At 47.2% G+C, this 20,264-nt stretch overlaps 3 protein-coding genes across 14 annotated transcripts in view; all 3 read right to left on the bottom strand.

Annotated features, from left to right (window-relative positions):
* LOC126065973 (long-chain-fatty-acid--CoA ligase 1) overlaps positions 1–10,361 on the bottom strand; it is a 206,376-nt gene extending 196,015 nt beyond the window's left edge. For 2 of the 3 annotated variants that reach the window (XM_049866661.1, XM_049866659.1), the window contains exon 1: positions 10,272–10,361. The gene's annotated coding sequence lies outside the window, so the exon portion shown is untranslated. Of the gene's footprint in view, positions 1–7,152; positions 7,220–10,271 lie in introns of those variants that run through there. The other variant, XM_049866668.1, reaches the window with a different exon arrangement.
* The window catches only part of LOC126065971 (long-chain-fatty-acid--CoA ligase 1-like), a 348,612-nt gene that overhangs the window by 54,003 nt on the left and 274,345 nt on the right, over positions 1–20,264 (bottom strand). The gene's annotated exons all lie outside the window — the stretch shown is intronic.
* The window catches only part of LOC126065970 (long-chain-fatty-acid--CoA ligase 1-like), a 206,413-nt gene that overhangs the window by 54,004 nt on the left and 132,145 nt on the right, over positions 1–20,264 (bottom strand). For 6 of the 10 annotated variants that reach the window (XR_007514968.1, XM_049866637.1, XM_049866634.1 and 3 more), the window contains exon 1: positions 10,272–10,361. The exons of 3 other annotated variants lie outside the window; for them this stretch is intronic. The gene's annotated coding sequence lies outside the window, so the exon portion shown is untranslated. Of the gene's footprint in view, positions 1–7,152; positions 7,220–10,271; positions 10,362–20,264 lie in introns of those variants that run through there. One more of the 10 variants, XM_049866642.1, reaches the window with a different exon arrangement.

Below are 20,264 nucleotides of genomic sequence, written 5' to 3'. Positions count from 1 at the left end.
TAAGAGATACCTGCTTTAGAGATTTTACTTTACTTTAAAGAGCAGAAAACAACTGGAATCTACAAAATATTATGGTCTGCAGTTCTCAGGACTGAACAGAGCTTTAAAGAATGAGGAACCCAGTTCTGACCTCCAGCTATGTGAAGACCTTAGTGGTGTTGGAGGGGGCAACCTGTGAAGTAGGGGAAAGGTTAGCCAGGATTTAGCTCATTGTATATGGAGGGTATGGGTGACAAACAACCACGGGGCATGAGCTATAATTACAGAGTTCAGGTAATATAAGAAGTGATTGGCCCAGGGGAAGCTAAAATTAATGAAACAAATGTAATAAATTGCAGAGGATTATAGAATACTGACCCAGTGTTTAAAAGAGAAAGAGACTGTCTGGTTTGGCAGTTCTCGGCTTGGAGCTAAGAGAGTTAAAATAGAGTTTGGGGTCTGTATTCCTCTGTATGCTCTGTTTAAATTTTTATTATGAAAATTTCCAAATCTATTCCAAAGTAGACAGAGTATATAAGCCACTACCCAGAAACCCAGTGCCGTTGAGTCGATTCCGACTCATAGCGACCCTGTAGGACAGAGCAGAACTGCCCCATAGAGTTTCCAAGGAGCACCTGGCGGATTCGAACTGCCGACCCTTTAGTCAGCAGCTGTAGCTATGTACCCATTACCCAGCTTCAGCTTCAACAATGATCAACATTTTGCTAATTATTATTTCATTTCACACTCATTTGTAAAAACTGTTTTAAAGCAAATCCCAACCATCCTATCATTCAGATGACACACCTGAGGCCCTTCACCTCTATGACCCTATAGTTTTGAGAAGCCATCTTAAGAGAGTAAAACTGACTGGTACATACACTGCATCTTGCAAAGGCTCAAAGGTTTTAACAAAGAAAACCAACATAAATATTGATCTGAAGTGGCCAAACCAGCATGATACTTAACCGCCATTCAAGGAAAAGGTCCATATATTGTCTTCAAACATTTATTGATGACCCCCTATATGCCAAGAACTGCTCTAGGCTCTTGGCATATAGTAGTGAACGAAAGCCAGAAAAACATAAAATCTCCATCCTCATCAGGCCTCCATGTGGTCAAGTTCTGGGTCCAAAGGCAAAACATACTCTGGATCTACCCTGACTTCTCTGAACTCAGAAACCAGCTTTGACATGAATCACACTTAGTTTCAGGGAGCAGTTTCTATTCCCCTTTAACCTTTTCAAAAATGGCATCCAGAGGTCTCTTGCTGGTGATAGAGGTTAATTTTCTGGTTCTCTATATTTTTGATAATGCATCCAAATGGAAAGTAAATGTATCTCCAACATGTTAAGTTCATTGAGATATAAGCTATATTCATGTGCCACCGTACAAATACTCTTCTGAATATTATAAAACACACAGATATGAATCTTAAAAGAAAGCTCAAAAATAATTATAGAAATTTTAATATTTCTACACTGTACTCTAATGGAAGTCTAGCCCACCCCCTGAGGTACATACACCCCACTTTAGAGACTATCTCTCATTCTCCTGAACAGGACCTAGAGCCGCTCTGGTCACCTGCCTAGCTAGAACCTCCATCACTTCCCAACTATGGACCGTAAGCACTGCTCACTGGAGCACCCTGAAACCTGCCACAGTCACGAGGCAGAATAAGTGTCTGCCAAAGCCTTCAGTGGGACTTACGGCATCAAGGAGGGAGACAAAGATATTCGACATCACCCTGTGATGGAAAGACCGTGGCAGAAAGGGCAGGACATCACTGGTGACCATGACCTAGCCATGGGCAAGAGGTCAAATGGACAGGGTTGTCCATTCTGGAGGAAAGAGAACAAGGCCTTGGTGCCACACCAGGCTAAAGGACTGCCTCAGCCGAGGTCTGTTCTGGAGACTCCACTGCTTCAGCCCCTGCCCTGAGGGCCAAGCATCTTCAGCTTCCTGAACTCTAGAGCAGTCCTGGCATCAGTGGAACCTCTCTCTGCCTCGTCGTCAGGGTAGACACGACAGACTGGCACTGACCTCGGATTCTAACCTGTGGCTCTGGGCTGCTGAGCCACTCCCTTCTGGGTTACAACTTTGAGTTCAACCAAGCACCTCCAAAAGGTTCCATCCTTTGTGAGGTGCTTGGTTGAACCGCTTGATATGCAAAGTCCCTGCCAGCCCCACATTCTGGGACGCCTTACCTGAGGCATAAAGTGGGTAACTGTCCTACAGGAAGAACAAACAGCTATTTGACAACTTCGCTGCTGGCACAGAAACAAGATTCAATTTGAAGTAGGAACACCAGGTATATGAAAACTATACATAATACAGTTATGCAACATTATCTAGAATTTGACACTAATCTCCTTCCCTCCCACATCCTGCAAAGCCCTCAACCACCTGTTTCTCAAACATATTCAAACCACATGGGACGGGAAACTTTATATGTACTCCTAAACACAAGGTTCAACCCAATGAAAGCACAGGTTTCAATCTAGAAAGTTTTAACGCCTCAATCTTAGCTCTACGCGGTATCAGAATATACGAACCTAGAATATACTTAAAACGTATATTCTTGTCAGCAACTCCTTGTAACGGACAGCTGACCATCTGAATGTCTCCGCAGGCACAATCATCAGAGAATATTAAGTGCTTACCAGCAGTAAGGCCTGTGGTAAAGGCTGCTGGAAACACAGAAAGGACAATGATTGGGTCTCCAAAGTACCAAAGCTTAGAATGTGGCTGGGGTGCCAGTCTACACACATGAAAAGGCAAATGCTGGACAGAGGCAAGGATGCTATTCAAAATATTTAATAACCAATATGGCCTGGCATCTGCTGTCTGACTCCCTTGTTTTGGACTCATCATCAAGAGTGATCAATCACTGGAGAAGGACATCATGTTTGGTGAAGCAGAGGGCCAACAAGGGCTTGGAAGACCCCCAGCAAGACAGACAGGCACAACAGCTGCAACAATGGACTTGACCATGCGGGCAGCTGTGAGGAGGACAGTGGATTGGCAATGTTTCATTTTGCTGTACATACGGTTGCTGTGAGTAGGCGGCTAACAACACCAACGTGGCCAGGCAACAGCCTATCAGAAGAGACAGGTCAACGCACCAAAACAGGGTGCAGGAGATCCTTTCACAAGCCAGGCTTAACCTTAGTTTCTGGATTGGTGGTGGGGAATGGTGCATCCCAGCTAAATGTCAGTCTAGGGTTTCCAGTGAGTGGTCTGGAGTATGAGAAAGGTGAAGGTCACTTCAGGAAAAGTGCCTCTGAGGCACAGGGCTCTGAGGAATGTGGGTGGGATGAGGAATGCCATTCAGATAGGCAGAGGCAGGCACGGAGGTCATGGGAGGCCGTTACAGGACGTAGGGAGGTCGGCTGGGCAGAAGAGAGGGCTCATGTATGGAGTCTTGGGGTACACAGACCATTCAACTCTGTGCCACCAGAGCTGGCTTTACAAAAACCACAGTAAGTGGTGGTTTTGGGGGATGGCCTGGGAACAGCAGGTTGGAACTAGGCTATAGAAGCCCCTGAAAGCCAAATGAAATACGTATTTTGGGCTTTAAAGTGGGGAGCCCTTGTAGGCTTCTGAGCAAAGGAGAGATTTGATAAGAGCTCTGCTTTAGGAAAATTAATCTCACCCCCTTTTTTTTTTTAAACTAAGGACCTTCCTTGTCTAAACCAGAGGTGACAGGTTCTACATTCAAGTGGTGATGCTAAGAATAAAAGGAAGAAATGGGTGTGTGTGTTGAGCAATACTGTACAGAACGTTAAGTTACCATCAGGAGAACCCGATGACTAACCAGATTTCAGGGCACCATCAAGAACACTGAGGTCCGGTCATTCCTCAAATAGGCCCAGGGTCCGGGAACAAAGCACAATGCACGGTTGTATTATTCAGGGCCACAGCCAGAGGGGAAGACCAGTTGTGTAACTTTGGCTAAGTCACCCCATCATAGTCTTGCCAGTTATTTCATCAGTAAAATGAGTGGGTCGTTACTTCAAACAGTGTTCTGGGGAGCCTGAGGTCGCTCTGAAGTGCCTCAGAGGCAAAAAGGGACACAGAGGAAGAGAAGCGTAGCTAAGGTACATCATGTGCCCCGGATACCACCTGAAGTGGGGGCTGCCACTGAGCAATTTCTAAAAACCCAACATCCCTCCTCAAGCACTGTAGACACAGAGGTGTAGGGAAGGCAGAGAGGGGGCGCTTGCCCCTCGGTGCAAGTCCAAAGGGGTGCCAGACGGGGGGTGCAGAATGTCCAGAGTACCAGGGCGTCACAAATATGAAAGGCAGCTGGACGAGAGGGGGAGGCATTTCTGCTGACCCTCGCCACTATCAACGTCTGTTCATCTGAAATGGGGGGCAGGGGGAGGTGCTGCAGAGATTGTCCCTGGGTGCTCTAAACCCCTCCCCCCCAAAAAGAAAAAAACAACCCAGTGCCGTGAGGTCGATCCCAACTCACAGCGACCCTATAGGACAGAGTAGAACTGCCCCATAGAGGTTCCAAGGAACGCCTGGCGGATTCAAACTGCCGACCCTTTGGTTAGAAGCCGTAGCCCTTACCCACTACGACACCAGGGTTTCCGTGGGTGCTCGACAGGGGCACAATTTCAGTGCTTGCACAGGTGCTATTTTCCACAGACACCCCTCTGCAGGGGAAGCAACAGTGTCTCTGTGACCTGGCTTGTCCTACACCCGCTATCAACCAGAGCAGCCCTGCTTTAGTTGACTTTATATATTGGGGTTCTGCCTAAAACTGCACTGGGAAAAGGGTCTCATGGCCACCAGATGACATTATTGTCCCTTCGGACCCCAAAACTCACAATTCTATTAGTTTGTCTATTAAAACTTTTCAACATGATTGAGAACATTCCAAGAAAGTCTGTCTCTGTGCCTAAGTGCCTGAGACACATCAGAGAGCCAACCTATGTGCCACGTGAGGCCCGTCTTCCACTTAAAGGACCGACGTTCCACAGTCTCTGCTAGCCTGTCACTGCTCCCACCCAGAATGCACTCTCCTCCTCCTGCACACGCAAGACAACAACCATGTGTCTCTATTGAGTGTCAATGCCTTACTGGTAGTATAATCTGTCTTACGAGACCAACCTCCAGGGCAGGCAAAGCCTTTTACTTTTTCATACTCCACATTTTCTAGAAAGTAATAGTAGCTGTGTAGTAAATGATCTCATCACTTGCTGAATCAAGTCGAATCTTAAAATCTGTTGTTTGTTTCAGCACTCTGCTGGTGCAAAGGGACAGTCTAAGACAGAGGGTAAATGAGACAGGAAAAGTTAGGGAGCGGTGACACTGATGGAGAACGAGCTCTGTCCTGTCTTGCTACTAGATGGATACCCTGGAACTTCCCAGGCCTTCCTGGACTAGGGGCCTTTTCAGCTCTAGAGAAGGTACTATACCCAAGCAACGAGGAACACGGTCCCTGAAGCCACACTGCCTTAGGTTCAAATTCTGGTTTGTGCAACTTAAACTCTGTATCAGTTTACTTCTGTAAAATATGGATATTGGCAGGACCTACCTTACAGCGATGTTGCCAGGATCGACCAGCACTGACAACTGTGCCTTGCACTGCTAGCTGCTATCACCACCTATCACATTCCTGAGCCTGCCTGCACTCAGGCTGGCCGGCCAGCTTCAGTTGGCAACACCCCTCCTTCATAACTGAGGGGTGAGCCTTAAAGGAGAAACTAGTTACCACACAGCTTTCTCCTTATCCCTGAGAATAAAGGAAAAAACAGTGCTCAGGGTATCTTGGCCTTATTTATCCAGACATTTTCTCCCGAGAGGACGTATTATCTGCAAACGGCAGATAATACGACATTTATCAAATGTTTAGTAAGTCACTCCCAGAATGAGGAAATGATATAAAGGGCATTCACATGCCCTCCTTTTATGCCCTAACCTCTTTTGAATTGTCTTCCCAAGCCACAAAATCCTTATTTCAGCAGCTTTTGCGTAGAATACAAGAACCCAAGTCCATCAAACCCATTATAAACAATAATTTAAATCAGTGTCAATTTCAACAGAATGAAAGCAGAAAACTTTTGACGATAACAAACCTAGACCTGAGCCTTAAATTATCCCCCGAAGTCTACTTTAAACCAAAAAAAACAATAGTTCAGTTTAATTAGTAAAGAATGTCTGCCTTGAGCACTGTGCTCTTTTAAATTATCTACGTGGGATCAAACTGACAACAGCAACTCTGAAGGTTAGATAACAGGCTTAGGGGGCAACGAGCCTCTGTTAATGGGGGGCGGAGGAATTCAGTAAAAAGAGGCTGAGAATGGATGCACAACCCGAAGAATGTAAGCAATGCCACTGAATCCTACATGGAAAATTGTTAGATTGGTGTATGTTCTGCTGCGTATATTTTCAACAATAACCAAAAATAAATTATTTTTAAAAAAGTAAGAAATGTTCTGAAATAAACATTTGTTCCTAAGTATCTAAGAATTAGAAAAAAAATAAACAAATAAATTACAGCATATCCCATACAACATACAATGCAGTCTTCAAAAGAGTATGTAAACAACATGAAAAAATGTTCCCAATAATTTAGGTGATCACATTAAACTATCAACATTTTTGACTTCCGTTAAAATTATATCCTTAAAACTTTTTAAAAATAGACTTAGGAAAAAAGATTGGAGGGATACACCAAAATACAATGTATTTAATTTCTGGAAAATCTTTTTTTTTTTTTTTATATTTCCCAGCTTTTCTACAATAAGCATAAATTACTTTTATAATATATAAGAAATAAATACAGCTTTTCGAGAGCAAATGATTTTGGTTTCGGTATTAGGCAACTTTCAATTTTTTATTTAACACTTGAAGACCAGTAACTAATTTATGGAAGAAAATTAGCCCACATACCTACAAGGAAGGGTGCGCTGGGGGCGCAGTGGTTAAGCGCTTGGCTCCTAACCCAAAGGCTGGCATTTTGAACCCACCATTCTCCCCTTGGGAGAAAAATGTGGTAGTCTGCTTCCCTAAGGATTGCAGCCTTGGAAATCCTATGTGGCAGTTCTCCTCTGTCCTACAGGGTCACTGTGAGTCAGCATCAACTGCACAGCAACAGGTTTCGGACCTACGGGAGCTTTAGATTTTGCAGATAAGATATGCATCTCCAGTAGAAGGTACCTTTCCAAGCAGGCTGCACAGGGGGGCACAGTCCCCAACTCTATGTAGGTTTTGTTCCCAGAATGTCAAGTCTCTCCAAGGCTCCACTGTATTTTATCCTCCCCTCTTGATTCCACAAAAGGTTATAATTTCCTGAATACTGTGTTGTCACCAGCACAGTCAAGAACTTGTAGCTATCAGGATATAGAAAAATAAATATCACAAATCATGTTACAGCTTGCTTTTGTCACTGTGATACGGACAATTGTTTCAAATTATCTGTCACCCCAGACTTACACAAACTAGAATTTCTTATGCACTGGCATTTAGCATTTTATGGAAGTACCTGGTGATAAAGTGGCAATCTGAGCTGCTGCCATAAACATGGCTAAAATCTCCTCTACCTTCTTAGTTCATAAAGCCCAGCTACTGCTTTGTTTCCTTAAAAGTTCTCAGAAATCCCTTTAAATACCAGTATGATAAAACTCAAACTCAACCACTGACAGTTTCAGATCAGCTCTGTTCACTGAGCACTATTCTCCAGGCACGAGTGTCAACGTGCAGCGACCCTACTGTATTTGTCTGACCACCTCGAGTTGGACAACTTCAACAGAAACTCTGGGACCTTCAATTTACCTTAGGTCTGCCTGATCACTGCCTATCAGAGAGAAAGGCTTGAAGAGGGCTTAGGTTACCAACAAGTTGGAGCTGCGTTAAAAGAAATTCTTTTCTATCTGGCAGCACAGAAATATGATGCATTAATGAGTATGGTCAACCCAATGATTTCAGACACGTATCCTACCAGCAAGACTGTCCATAAAAAGCTGATGGATTCTAACTTCACCGAATTTGGTTACAAAGGATGATTGGCACACAAGACTAATGCACACCTGTTTTAAATGGCAAACTTGCTGAATAAATCCAACAACTGACCTTAAAAACTATACTTTCCTCTAAGGTGTTTTAAATGGCAAACTTGCTGAATAAATCCAACAACTGACCTTAAAAACTATACTTTCCTCTAAGGTTATTGAGCATAAACACCTAGAAGTTACTAGTATTCCTATACTCTTGCTCTTTCCAACAAAAGACGACACTTTAAGGGAGAAGGAGAAATTTCCAGCTGTAATAACAAGACTACCTGATCTTCCCCTAAGCGCCTCCACCAAGCACACACCCATATTTCCACAAGACAGCTACATTAAAACTAAAGGTGTAGAAAAGAAATAAAATTTAAAAAAGGAAAGTAAAGGTGTAGAAGGCCTGGATGTCAAGTACGACACTATGGCACACTGGCCACTTTCAGTTATTGCAAACTTCACTCAAAGGCAAAGAGATAGCTATGAAAACTACCTGTATTGTACAGACACCTGCACTTATCACATGTATCTACCCCTGAAATGTCAAAAATTTTTAAGTCCAGGGATTTCTTTTCAGGCAGGATGTTTGCAATATTAATAAAAAATACTGCCAAAATATGCATAACTGAAATAACAAAATACGCATATCAAAATGCTTATAATTGTGGAGGAAGGGTGATTTTTTAAGTCTTCTGTATTCACAGTAAATTTGGAAGACAAAAAAACAAAACAAAACCCACCTGTTACAGCTGATTCCAACTCACAGAGACTCTATAAGACAGAGTAGAACTGCCCCACAGGGTTTTCCAGGTTAGCAATCCACCGCACTACCAAGGCTCCCATTTAGAAGACAGATCCTTAATATGTCTGTATTAACTATTTAAATGCCTGTATTATTATTTAAGAAGGTATTTATGAGGTGTGGCGTAGTGGTTAGGCGCTACGGCTGCTACCCAAAAGGTCGGCAGTTCAAATCCGCCAGGCGCTCCTTGGAACCTCTATGGGGCAGTTCTACTCTGTCCTATAGGGTCGCTATGAGTCAGAATTCACTCGACGGCAATGGGGTTTTTATGGGGTGTGCTACTTTTAAAGATTTTATTTTTTCAGTCATAGAATTTTATCTCAGGAAAGGCTTTAGTCTAATGCAGTTTTCTCAGGTTGAGTCAGGACAAGAAATAATGTCTCTGAGCCCTGGTCCTGTGTGATAAACCACACCACACTGGTTCCAAATTGGCAAAAAACAACGGTTCCTTCAACAAGCTCTGTGTACTCTAGCTCATCCAGAGCAAAAGGTGGACCTGCCAAGTCCACCTGAAAAAGCAAAGAAAAAAAATCAACAGAGCTTTTTGGCTTGATTTAAGCAAATATTTGTTTTCATTGAGATAACTACAGGTTAGGGTGTGCAACCTGGATCACAAACTGCGAGGTTCGACCAGTTTCTCTCGGGGTATTGCGGATACTCCTGCGCCAACAAGGAAGCTTAGCCAGGGTACTCAAACCAAAAAAAAACAAAACCAGTGCCCTGGATTCCGACCCACAGCGACCCTACGGGACAGAGCAGAGCTGCCCGTACAGTGTCCAAGGAGCGCCTGGCGGATCCGAACCGCCCACCCTGTGGTTAGCAGCCACCAGGCTGTCCGAGGGTCCTCGAAGGGCGCTCTTAATGCCCACTCTCCAGCTCCGTATTAAGCCGGCCGGCCGGCCGGCCGCGGGCAGAGGCTCTGCAGCCCACAGCGCACAGCCTGCCTCCAGCTTCTGGTCCCCGTGCTCGGGCCAGCCGGCCGCCGCCACCCGGGCCCGCCGCGAGCGACCGGTGAGACCCTTGCTCTCCCGTCGCAGGTCCCGCCAGCCTCCCTGAAGCCACCGACGGCCTCCGGGCTACGGCAGCGGCTGCGGGCACTCGCCGCGAGGACCTCTGCCTGCGGCGGCGGCTCCGACCTCCGCGCAGCTCGCGCCGAGGCGCACTCCGCCTTCCACGCGCCGCCACCCGCCCCGGAGGCCGCCGCCCGCCGCCGGCTTCGCAGGGGCCCTCACCGCACACGCCGGGCGCCGACCCGCGCGCGTGCCCCGGGCCCACGGCGCACCGGCCCGCGCAGCCCCCGGCGGCCGGCCTTCCCGGGCTCAGCGCAGGAAGCGGCGGCCCAGCGGCCTCCCGTCGCCGAGGCCGGAAGAGCGGGACGTCGCCAGGGGCCGACCGGCGGCTCGCGCGCCCCCGCCGCCGCCTCAGCCTGCGGACACGGCCGAGACCAGGGGCGCCGCCGCGGGGAGAGACGCACTCACCTCCCCGCTGGGGCCGTCACCGCAGCCCACAGCCCTCCCGGCGCGGGTCGGCGAGGCTATTTAAGGCGCCGCAGCCGCCCCCTCAGCCGCCCCGCCGCCGCAGCCGCAGCCGCCTCAGCCGCGCAGGGAGGCCACTGCGAGTGCGCGTGCCGCACCCGCCCCGCCCTGGCCCCGCCCTGCCCTGCCGCGTGCCCGCCTCCCCGCACGGCCCTGCCCCGGCCTGCCGCGTGCCCCCTTCCTCGCACGGCCCCGCCCCGCCCTGCCGCTCGCCCGCCTCCCCGCACGGCCCCGCCCCGGCCTGCCGCGTGCCCCCTTCCCCGCACGGCCCCGCCCCGCCCCGACCACGCCGTCCTGGCCCCGCCCCGCCCTGCCGCGTGCCCGCCTCACCGCACGGCCCCGCCTCTCCCCTACCCTGCCGCGTGCCCGCCTCGCCGCCCGGCCCCGCCCCTGCCCTGCCCCGCGCCCGCCTCCCCGCACGGCCCCGCCCCGCCCCGACCACGCCGTCCTGGCCCCGCCCTGCCCTGCCGCGTGCCCGCCTTCCCGCACGGCCCCGCCCCGCCCTGCCGCGTGCCCGCCTCACCGCACGGCCCCGCCCCGCCCCGCCGCTCGCCCGCCTCCCCGCACGGCCCCGCCCCGCCCCTGCCCTGCCCCGCGCCCGCCTCCCCGCACGGCCCCGCCCCGCCCCTGCCCTGCCGCGTGCCCGCCTCCCCGCCCCACCCCGCCCCACCCCGCCCCTGCCGCGCTCCCCCTCCCCGCCCCTTCCCTCCCCCTGGGCTCCGGGCGCGCGGGCCGGCGAGCAGGCGGGCCAAGGCAGCTGGGAGGTCCTGGGCCGCCCTGGATTTCCCAACAGCTCCTGGAGGGGCGAAGGGAAACGTTGAGCGTCTGCGGCGCCGAGGGGAGCCGGCGCCCTTTCCCGTCCTGCACACGCGGCCACGTGCCTCCCCGACTTCTCGGAGGGCAGGCCTGTCTGCCGGACGGGCCTCGGTGGCCAGGGGCGGTCCTTCCCGCTCGCCTTCGGCCTGGATGTGCGCGACCTCCACACGGGGTTTCGCCACAGCCCGGGCGTGGAGGACTCTTGTGTGGACTTGGCGATGCGGTCGACCTGAAGCAACCCTGGCCGAACCGGGCCGGCTGTCGTTAGAGCAGAAGGCACGCTCGGCGTTGCTCAAGGGCGGTGCTTCCCTGCCAGGCTCCCGCCGCCTGTCCACCCTGCTCAGCCCTGGCCGCGTCCTTTGCAGGCGTTGGTTGTGCATCGATGCGATGCCGGTTTGGGGGCTTAGAGGCCGGCGGAATTTCCTTCAGGCTCGCATCTCGAATGTTCTCTCCCCTCTTAGCGGCTGAGGCTTGCCAGTGTCGTCGAACTCTAAGAGCAGTCTAACAGTGGTCCCAGTTACAGTGGTGCTTGTGCCCAGCCCTGGGTGGAAAAGCTGTGACCTAGTAGTGCTTTCAGCTCGGTGGATGAGAATGAATGTTCTAAAGAACACCTCTGGTGATGACAGACACTGCTACACAGGCTTCATACACAGTCTTCTTGAATCTTCCAGGCCTGTGGGGTAGGTGCTGTCATCATTCCCGCTTTACAGAGGAGGGAACTGAAGCACAGAGAGGTTAAATCCTGACGCGTAGACTGCACTTGGAACTCAGCATAACCAAGGCGCTGTACTCACCCTCGGGTCAGGCCGCATGGGCTGACACTTGGGGCCTCAGCACACTCAAGGGGACTCCAGCAGCCAATATGGTGAGACTTGCCATGGGCTCCTCCATTCTTCCAGGACACCTGGGCGTGGCAGCAGCAATTGTTTCCCCCCACGGCACGTAGGGCACCAAGGTAGAGTGATGGTGAGGGCAGCCCACACGTGCCAGCTTCTGGGACAGCTCAGTACTTCTATGCCCTTGCTATGTTACTCTCCCATCTAAATGAAAAACTGAACGCCACTTTCGTTTCTTTGTTTTCCCCTTGGCTAATCCTTGGTTTCTCCACTGAGGTCTTTCTCCCCACCCATGACTTCATCATTTTAGCCTCTCCTTTCTCCTCTTACTTCCCCAACGAGTCCTTCGGCCTGGTCCCTCCTCAGGCACCTCGGAAGTTCTGTGGACAGTTGTCAGTGGTTGTCTCACCTTATCCCTTCCCTCTCCAAGATGCTCTTCTCTCTAACTGGGATCCTGTCCCTGGGCTCCAGCCTTTAACGCAGGCGGTTACATCTTCAGAGTGCGGAATGCACAGTCTGGGATTTGACCAGAATCAGAAGGCAGCTTCACTCCCCAGAACCTCAGCTTTCCCCTCTGAAAATAAGGAGCTGAACTCAGTGATCTCTCAGGTCCCTTTCGGCACCAATGCTCTTTTTAAAAACTGTTCTCCCTAAATCATTTCAAAAAAGTTCAAAATTTATGTGGTTGTCCTGTGACCATCAGATAAAGATTTTGATGGGAGGCAGCATTCAACAGTGGGGTTGGGCAAACCTTCACTAGGCCTCATTTCATCCTCTTTACGACAGGAATAAAAATATCACTGTCACCATTCCCAAAACCAACCCTAGAGACAGGGATTGGCCTGGACTGTAAGATAGACAATGATACTGGTGAGGAGTGAACTTCGTGGCTAAGGTAGGCACGTGAGACTACGTGGGCAGCTCCTGTCTGGTGGCGCGATGAGATGGAAGAGGAGGACAGGAGCTGGTTGAATGGACACAGGGAATGCGGGGTGGAGAGGGGGAACATGCTGTCTCATTAAGGGGAGAGCAGCTGGGAGTGCACGTTGGGGCGTGTATGGCTTTTTGTACGAGAGGCTGACGACTTATAAACTTTCACCTAAAGCACAATAAATAAATAAAACCAGACATTAAAGAAAAAAAAAATCCACTGTCTTAGTTTCCTAGTGTTGCTATAACAGAAATACCACTAGAGGATGGCTTTAACAAACAAATTAATCTTTCCATAGTTTAGGAGGCTAGAAGCCTGAATTCAGGGCTCCGGCTCTGGAGGAAGGCTCTCTCTGTCTGCTCTAGGGGAAGATCCTTGTGTAAGCTTCTGTAGCGTTCTGGGTGTTCCTTGGAAATCTCCACGTGGCAAGTGCCTCCTCCTCAGTTTATGCTTCTCTGCCTGATCTGCTCTTTTTATATTTCAAAAGTGATTGGCTAAAGACACACCCTGCGCTGACATGGTCTCATCGATATAACAAAGAAAACTCTGTTCCCCAAAATCGATTACATCCATAGGTATAAACCCGTTGCTGTCCAGTGGATTCCAACTCATAGCAACCCTATAAGACACAGTAGAACTGCCCCATAGGGTTTCCAAGGAGCAGCTGGTGGATTTGAACGGCCGACCTTTTGGTTAGCAGCCAAGCTCTTAATCACTGAGCCACCAGGGCTCCATACCCACAGGTATGGGAGTTTGGATTTATCACACATATTTTGGGGGGACACAATTCAACACCTACCATAGGAGAGTGTTGTAAGGACCGATAGCCCACACCCTCAGTCTTCTCATTAAATGAATGTTCCAGACTCCATAGCTGAGGGTTCCATTTTGTGGCTTGGGGAGAGGTAGGAACCCTCTTTTCTACTTTTCTTTTTCCAGACATCTTTCTGGCCAAATGAACAAGAGTCAGGTGGATGTTGCAGTGGAGCAAATCTCCTAGCAGAAGTTTGGGCCTCTTTTCAGTTGCCCTGGCTTCAATGGTATTTTGGCCTGACTCAGATTTTGTGGTTAATTCTGGCTAGATCCAAATCTACACCTGTCTAAAACTGATTGATTGTTCTTCTAGAGAAGCTAAAGACAGTGGAAATCCTTTTGGGGCCAGCTGATTGATAGGTTCACAATGGCCTTGTCTCAAAAGCTCCTACTTGCGTACCTGCTTCTTACCAATTACAAAGTTGTGATAGTCGTGATTATTATTAACCTTCTACATCTATTACTTTTGAGCACAGTCCTCTGAGGTATAGTCACGTTAATTAATAACAGCCAATGTGCTTTTAATTCTAGACCTTGGTAATTGGATGGTTAAAGAAAGAGTTGTCATCAGCGGTTTGTCACTGAACCTATTTTGAGGCTGCATCTACACGGACAAATATCTGTCTCTTCATGAAACTGTAAGTGCCTAGAGAACAGGCACAGTGTCTCATTAGTCTTCATAGACCTTTGCACGCCTTCCAATACCCCTGCGTGTCCTAGCATAGTATTTTCACATTAAAAACAAAACAAACCTGTTACCGTCGAGTCGATTCTGACTCATAGCAGCCCTGTAGGACAAAGTAGAAATGCCTCATATTTTCACATAATAGCACTCAGTTGTTGAATTGGACATTTTTTCTAACTACTCACATGTGGTCAAGGGCACCCAAGGGTGGATCCAGGTTTTGTGGAGCCTAGAGCTTATATATAATTTAGGGGACACCTTTAAGAAAAATTATAAATAAAAATTAGATACAAAAGTGAATGTTTCTTTAGGATAATAACAGAGTCACAACAAAATACAAATTAAAAAAATTTGCAACACCATAAGTTTCACAAAATTTAGAAAAGCAACCTAAAATTTCTATCAATTCCTTTTTCCAACCTCTATAATAAATTTTTTCTTACTTTTTAAGCTGCATACTCATTAATTGCTTCTTCATATGACATTTTAAATAATTTTTAGAACAGTTAGATTCACAGAAAAATTTCATAGTTCCCATAAACCCTGCAGCCAATTTCCCTGTTATTAACATCTTGACCCTGATTTGATAGTTCTGAGGAGTACTAGTCAGGCATTTTGGACAATGTCCCTCTGTTGGAATTTATCTGATGTTTCCACGATTAGACAGGGGTTACTGGTATTTGAGTACAAGATTACACATGATATTTTTATAACATAGTTATCTAGAGAGGCTAGAAAGAAAATTCAGTCTTTCCTCTAACATGGTTGATGCATTTTTTTTTTAACTGATAGCTTTGATTAGATGTTGATGAGAGCCAAATCTTCTGCTTTCAAATTTAAACCAGTGCTGATTGGAAGAATTTTCAGTAGTCTAGCTTGTGGCCATGTACATTTCAAAGCTTGTATCTCTTCCACCGTCCACATACTTTCAGATGCCTTAGGACACTTTGACATGGAGCTCTGACATTTGGTCCTGAACCTTCCCACTAGGGTACTGGGTGAGTTGACCGAGAGGGCAGAGGAGCAGTCCTGAAGTCATTCTTATCTTGGGAAGGGTAGGAATATACATGCAAGTGACTGACTGTACTCCACATAAATATATCCCCCAAGACCCAGATAGATGAATGCCCGACTCCATTTCCCCGTAGCTGGGTTCCAGAAACAGCAATGGCCACTTCAGTACCACCAAGGGAGGAGTTGTGACCAAAGGGAACTTGAAATAGTGACAACAGTGTTAACTAATTGCAGTTAAATTATCTTATTTTTTAAAAACTTTGCAGAAACGTTTAACTGTGTGAACATATTGCTAGGGCCCCTCCCAAGACCTTATGAGAGTATTCTCTAAGTGAGGGGCCCTAAAAATTCACCTGTGTTAGCTGCACAGTAGACCTGCCCCAGTTGACAATGGTTTTTGCAGCATTATTGTGCTACTGATCAGGCTGGTTAGCGTAACTCTCTTGAGCTTCCAGCAGTCGGGAATAAGGACTGTTCCCACCAAACTGACACTTGTCTGGGGCACTGTGTGCCTTCTCTAAGTATTGGCCTTCTCTAGTTATTGATAATGCCCACACAGCCTTCAATGGCCCCAATTAGGCCATGACCCTCCCTTGCACCACATCCCTTTTATTTTTCAAATGCACTTGATCCACTGACTTAATTAACTTTATGAAGGACAGCTAGCTAGTCCACAGCTGCCTAGGCAGTAACTGCCTCTGCTGTTCCCTCTTCGTTCTTGGCCAAACTCCACCAGCTGTCCTAGACTCACTCCTTAGGCCATCTCCTGGCTCACAGTTCTGCTCCGTCATAGAATTCCCCAGATGAGGCCAAGGCTTTCAGACCTCATCCTGCCCCAATCCCAACAGTCTCGTTTTTGTTTCTTAAAGTGGCATGAAGATTTTGTTGAGTCCATGTTAAAAAAGAAGTTATGAGCATCCTGTCCTTCTAACCCAACCAACTTCTCATTGCCAACAGGTAAAATTCAAACTCTTTACAAGGGTTTCTGAGAGGATCAGTTGGAATCTCAAATCAATCTACTATAATTCAGTTCCCCTTTGTTCCACTTCTTTATTGATACTAGCTGCGCATGTGACCCTAACCACTTGAAGCTAGGGCAGATCTCACAAGTCAAAGGACACAGTCTTCTAGAGTGTGAAGTTGGCCAAGACTTCAGATGCCAGTCGCAAGCCTGGGAGTCCCCATGACACCCTCACTTCTCACCTACTGCTATAAATTCAGCATTTTCCCACTACCACTTTTTTTTTTTTTTACTTCAGGATGCCAGCCACAAGCTCTGCGGAGTCCCATTTCTACCCTTACTTCTGACCTGCTGGCTCCCACTACTCCCTTGAGTTGATAATTTACCAGAATGATTCACAGAACTCAGGAAAGCTCTATTAGGATTAGTTTTATTACACCAAAAAGGATACAACTCAGAACCAATATAAAGAAGAGACACATAGGATGGATGAGGTCTGGGAGGGTTCCCATCATGATCCATCCATGTCCCAAAAAGTTATGTGCTACCCTTTCACATGCCATCAGTGTATTTCACCAACCAGAAAGCCTGTGGAGTTTCTGTGTCCAGAGCCTTTATTGGGGGCCTCATTATACAGGCATAACTGATTGAATCACACCCCCACCCAGGTCTGCTGATATCACTGAGTGGTCTTTTTGGCTTGGCCATCCCCCACCTTAGTCACCTCATTATCATAAACCCTCAGGTATGCTCTGGAGGCCTCATCAAGACATTTCAACCACTGGGGAAATGCCAAGGTTTTAGAAGGTATCCCTCAGTAACCAAGAACAAAGATCACATTCTTTGGGTAAAGTTAATATAAACCCCACAGTTTCTGAGGCACCCTTCGTTCTTCACTGTGGTGGTTAATGTTATATCAGCTTTGCTAGGCTTTGATTCTCAGTGGATTGGCAGATATTATGTAATCATCTTCCATTCTGTAATCTGGTGTGAGGAGCCAATCAGTTGCAAGGGGAGATTCCTTGGGGGTGTGGCCCGCGGCCAATATGTATGGGTGTTCTGGCCAAGCTCCCTCTTCTTCTCCCCCTCCTCCTCAAAAGCCAAAGGACTTCATCAAAAAAGTGAAAAGACAACCCACAGATTAGGAGAGATTTTCCAGGAACCATGTATCAGGTAAGTGTCTAATATCCAAAATACATTAAAAACATCCACAACTTAACAACAAAAAGACAAATAACCCAATCAAAAAATGGTCAAAGGGCTTGAACAGACATTTCACCAAAGAGGATACTGAAATGGACAACAAGCACATGAAAAACTGTTCAACATCATTAGTCATTGTTGTTGTTGGGTACCCACGAGTCAGCTCCAACTCATAGCAACCCTATGTACCACAGAACGAAACACTGCCCTGCCCTGTGCCATCCTCACAATCGTTGTTATGCTTGAGCCCATTCTTGCAGCCACTGTGTCAATCCATCTCATTGAGGGTCTTCCTGTTTTTCGCTGACCCTCTACCTTACCAAGTGTGATGTTCTCCAGGGACTGGTCACTCCTGACAACATGTTTTAAGTTTCCCTAAGTGAGGAGGATTGGTCCATAGACACCATGGGGAGTCGGTAGGACTTGAATAGCTCATTTGTCACCCCATGTCCCCGGGGGCAGAACACCAGAACCTGTAGTTGGTACCTGGGCTCAGAGAGATGTTGAAACTGGACAAGTGAAGCAACACACAGCCTTTCTCCACTTCTGCTCCCCCTTCTCCATGGCACTGAGGACTCCTGCCCGGTGCAATCACCAGCCCACACGCCTATACTAACCACATCGAAGATATTGATCTTATATGCTCCTTGGGAATTTCCTAGGGTCCCCAAGTGAAGAGTCCCTGGTAGAGTAGAAAAACCAAAAAAACCAAACCTGTTGCCGTCAAGTTGATTCCAACTCTTAGCAACCCTATAGGACAGAGTGGAACTGTCCCATAAGATTTCCAAGGTGCTCCTAGTGGATTCCAACTGCTGACCTTTTGATTAGCAGCCGTAGCTCTTAACCATTATACCACAAGGGTTTCTGGTAGAGTAGAAAGATCACTGGATTTGGAATTACAAAGATCTGAGTTCACGGCCTGATTCTGCCTCTTATTAGTCATGTGACTAATCTCTCTGAGCCTCAGTTTCCACATCTGAAAGTGAGGGATAGCATTAGCCAGCACTGAGGGTTTAGGGGCCTGCCACATAATAGGCACTTAATAAATGTCATCTGTTTTTATCTCTTTGGTTCCAACTTCCCCATAGCAGACTACCAGGGTATGCCATAACCATTTTCAAGTACCTGGCACTAACAGTTTGGCACATGTAGTCAGTAACGGGCTGGGGTTCCGTTCTAAATGCAAGCCTTCATGTGTTCACTTAAAAGTATTCACTGAGAATTTACTATGTGTTAGCTACAGTAGGAGATGCTAGAGTGTGTAGGTGTGTGTGTGTGTGTAGGTGTGTGTGTGTATATTTGTAACTGCCAATGCAGGGTGTACAGAGATGAATATAATCATGGAGAACTCGAAGTCTGATAATCTAGTATCTGTCTGACCCTGGAATCCAGTCTCTTCTAAAAATTTTAGCACAAGACGTCTTACTTCATTATCCCACCAAAGAGACATGGTATTCCTGACGCTTCAAACATTTTGGCTATGTGATTAAAGTCTTAAGCTTATTTGGGGCCCACCAATATGTGTACTAATTGTTTAATGAGAGGCTAGTTTGTTCTGTAAACCTTCATCGAAAGTGCAATAAAAAAAAAGTAATTAAAAAAAAAGATGTAGGCAGCTCACATACGTGTGGGGTTGTGGTCACTACTGAAAACATTTGGATACTTGTGCTCTTGTGGTTTCCTCTTCGAGTTAGTCAACCTACGAGAATGTACGAAGCTTCCACTTTGACAAGCACCTGACTTTTTGATAATCTGGGGAGGTTACTGAAGGCTTCAATAATTGTAATTTTCTGAAATCTCTGCCTCCTGGCTGTCCTTCCTAATGATGTAGCCCGTGCCGTATCTCATTAATTCGCATGTTAAAATAAATAAAGCAAGAAAAGAAAATAGTACAGTGGCTTAGTTTAAACTTTAGGTTAATAAGCCTGCTTCCATTTTTCTCCTCTTCAAGTGTATTCATCTTTACCATCAGTTCTCATTTACTGAGCACCTTGTATTGTGCACAGTCCTGGGCTAGGAACCTCGGGACTATAAGACATGGGTTCTGTTTCTAAAGCCTTTTTAAATGAGTTGGGAACATAAAATGTATTTATTCAGAGATGAAAAATAATACAAAACAGCACATGAAAAAAGTCAAATGAGTGGTGCGTTAACTTATGCTAGTAACAATAACTCTTCTTTTTCTTTTCTTGCTTTATTAAAATCTTTAGAGTTATAGTAACAGAGGTTTGTTTTTCAAACTCATTACAGGTCTCCACAGATTTTTTTCATTCTCAAACCCTGGTTGGAAGGGCAGCCCCTCTTTAAGAAGATGCTACTCTTAGGTCAGAGGAGAAAGGGCAATGGGAGAACTGCAAGATAGCACTCAACGCTTCTGCTTAAGCATGACATATGTACTTCTGTTCACATTTCATTGGCCAAATCAAGTCACAAGCCTGGCATCAATGGGGTAAATATTCTTTCACAGCAAGGGCAGAGGATAATAGTGACCAATAATCCAATCTACCTTGAGTAGTGTAGAGAGAGTCTTACAGGGGTCAAGATGTGGGAAAACTCACTGGGTAGAGGAGCAGTGGGGGACAACTCAGGTGGTGGTGGTTGAGGGGACTTTAAACAATGTTTAAGACTTAGATAAATGGAGTAAGGCAAGGGGTGGAAAGTGTCCAAGACACATTCA

This window comes from Elephas maximus, chromosome 22, assembly GCF_024166365.1.
Source record: "Elephas maximus indicus isolate mEleMax1 chromosome 22, mEleMax1 primary haplotype, whole genome shotgun sequence".
Lineage (NCBI taxonomy): Eukaryota > Metazoa > Chordata > Mammalia > Proboscidea > Elephantidae > Elephas > Elephas maximus.
This window is presented reverse-complemented; position numbering and strand designations above follow the sequence as displayed.